This window comes from Ochotona curzoniae, unplaced genomic scaffold, assembly GCF_017591425.1.
Source record: "Ochotona curzoniae isolate NIBS_2020 unplaced genomic scaffold, NIBS_Ocur_1.0 contig_1274, whole genome shotgun sequence".
Taxonomy (NCBI): Eukaryota; Metazoa; Chordata; class Mammalia; order Lagomorpha; family Ochotonidae; genus Ochotona; species Ochotona curzoniae.
In genome coordinates this window covers 18,587,657-18,590,608 of record NW_024465023.1, presented here as the reverse complement: position 1 = coordinate 18,590,608, position 2,952 = coordinate 18,587,657, and the positions used below count along the sequence as shown (strand labels likewise).

Below are 2,952 nucleotides of genomic sequence, written 5' to 3'. Positions count from 1 at the left end.
ATAAGAAGGAACAAAATTCATTCTCTCAAAAAGGACACATATGATAATAAACACTCTATAATGGCACTAATTCATTCACAAGGCACTAAGCATCTCTTGAAAGTATCACCTCCCAATATTTCCACATTGGAGATCAGATTTCTAACATACGAACCTTGGGAAATGCATTCCTATGTATGTATTGCACACAATATTGTGTAATAAAAGAAATGCAAAGCGAGATATAAGATGGTTTCAAGATACACAATAAAATGTATGTCATAAAGCACAAAATATAACATTCTCTAAACAAAGAAGTGAAGGGGCAGGTCTTATTTTCAATAAATTCTGTATTGGAAATCCTAGGACAGACATGTCTAACAGAAAATTTGGGAGACATCGTTATTAGGAAAAGTTAACCCGACAAGGATCCTATTGTCTGACGGTTTATATACATTATTAAAGGTATTACTCAACACATAAGAGTACCACTCAATATAGTAGCATAAGAGATAAGGTCTATAAGCATGGGAAAAGAAGAGACACATCATTAGTACTAGGTGATATGTTTTTCTAAATAAACTACTGAACACTTAAACATGTTTTTTCATGTTTTGTATTAAAATCCAATTTCCTAGATTCACCATTTTATTTGTTCTATGACTTCAGAATCCAGTCATTGTTCTGTTTATAAGAAGCATGTTTTACATAAATTTTAGTCAAACTTTCACTGCTATTCAAATCATTCTTTTTCTCTTTTTGAGGAGCTGAAAATTTTAGTTCAATTGAACTAATTTGATGAGCATATCTACTTTTCTTTGAAATCCTGATAATGGCAGTTTTATAGATTCATAAAACTTGTCAGTAGGTATGCAAATTTTTTCTAATTGGCAAAAATATATTTATTACTATAATTGATACAGGAAATATCCAATAAAATTTACAGAACTTTAATACTAAAAAATATAAAATTTAGTAAAGGAAACAGAGGTAGACACGACTGCTGAATGCACAAAATTTATATGTCTTAAAATTCCTCATACATAAAACACATCTACCATCTTTATGATAATGTTACTTCACCTACACAGACCCAAATGACTAAATATTTCCCTATAATATATATTTATGTATAACATTTATGTCATTTTAATATATAATGTATAATTATATATGAATGTGTATATTATACATATTACATTGATATATAATTTATACTAATGACATTTTAAATTTAAAATGGTAATATATCTATTCATACATGCATAAACCCTGTTAACATCTAATTAACTCTTTCAATGTCAATACATTTATTTCTCTCACCATTTTATAACCAATATAAAGAAATTGATCATCTTACTTGTGTCTGATAATTTCAAAAGAAAGAAAAAATCACTTATTCTGGTTCTCTAGTAATAATTCTCCAGAAATATCTATTTAGTTCTTAAGTTGATATTATTTAGTTTTTTTAAAACATGGAACGCTTCACAAATTTGTGTGTCATCTTTGCACGGGGGCCATGCTAATCTTCTCTGTATCATACCAATTTTAGTATATGTGCTGCTGAAACAAGCACATGATTTAGATTTTAACTATTGTATACTTACATACAAATATTTATAACTGATATTTTTCACTGAGGTGTTTTGATTTCATGTAATCTTTCTTCCTTATTTATCTAAGGATCAGTAACACTTATTCTTTTGTCCACTGAATACCTTTGCATAATGTAAAATGCATCATGAAAGATATGAAAAGGAGCATCACACATCTTGTTGCTTTACTCTGTTTGCTAAAATTCCTCCTGTTGAGTAACATACTTCCTGGTAATTTATTTTCAGGACTCAGGATTCAGAACTAAAAGTTGTAATAAGCTTGTGTCTTTTCTGATGTATTGAGGGAGATGTAAAAACAAACAGGTCTAAATATGGAATTTTCTAGTGTTATAATCACAATTCAGATGATTTCCATTAGCACAACTCACCAACAGATGTTGGTCTTATGTAATTTATCCAAAAACACTCCTCTATAGGCTACGATTTGCATCGGTCTAGGTAGGAAAATTGACCTTTAAGACACTGCTAGCATGCCTTCTACTATCACCCACACCACAAAAAGAATTAAGAGCTGTTTTTGACTCTGAACAAAAGTACACAAATTCTGTACATTCTCTGCCAAACATTTAGCCAGAATTTTTTTAAGTTAACTATGTAAATCATTCTATTTCATGTTTATACATATTTAGACTGCATTCAAATTTTATACAAGTCTATGTTTTTCTTTATTAGAAGCAGATAATCCCAAAATCCAATCAAATTTATTGCCTATACTCTGAAGAAAAAAGTGACAGATAAAATATTTACCATTACATAAATAAATGAAAAACCTAAAATAAAATGCAGTCTAAAACTCAATTCTACAACTATCACAGCTGGGAAAGTCATTCAGAGGCAGCTGGTGGCTGACATTCTGCCAACCTGCATGTATCATACTCTTCTAGTAGTGGGAGTTTGGTTTCCAACACAGATTATCTCACTCTGAATTTTTCCAGCTCTTTGACCTTTAACAAATTGTAAACCCACCAATACACTTAACTCACTTCATGATCATGATTTTGATGATCTTTGGCAAGTGTAGTATTAAAGTGTCAGTCAGAATGCTAAAACCCTACAGTCAATACAACTTAATAATTTATCTTTAAGTTGATAATTAACTTACACAAATGTTTACTTACAAACTCAAACTGGCTATCAGAATATGTGCTTTTTCAGTATCTACCTGTACCTGTAATTAATAAATATTATTTGAACACAGGACTGTTGAAAAACTGAATGCATATATCAAGTTATTAAAAGTAATTATCCAAATAGTGTTGTCTTAACCCAGAAGTTTGTAATTCCATTATGGAAATACAAGGAAATGCTACAACATAAGCCATCTGTGCTCACCAAAAAGATTCATCCAAAACCAGAC

General features: G+C 30.0%; 1 non-coding gene across 1 annotated transcript; it reads right to left on the bottom strand.

Moving 5' to 3' along the window:
* Positions 1 to 1,448: 1,448 nt before the first annotated feature.
* LOC121171822 lies at positions 1,449 to 1,555 on the bottom strand. The gene has a single exon (XR_005886165.1). It is a non-coding gene; the product is annotated as a U6 spliceosomal RNA (small nuclear RNA).
* Positions 1,556 to 2,952: the final 1,397 nt, after the last annotated feature.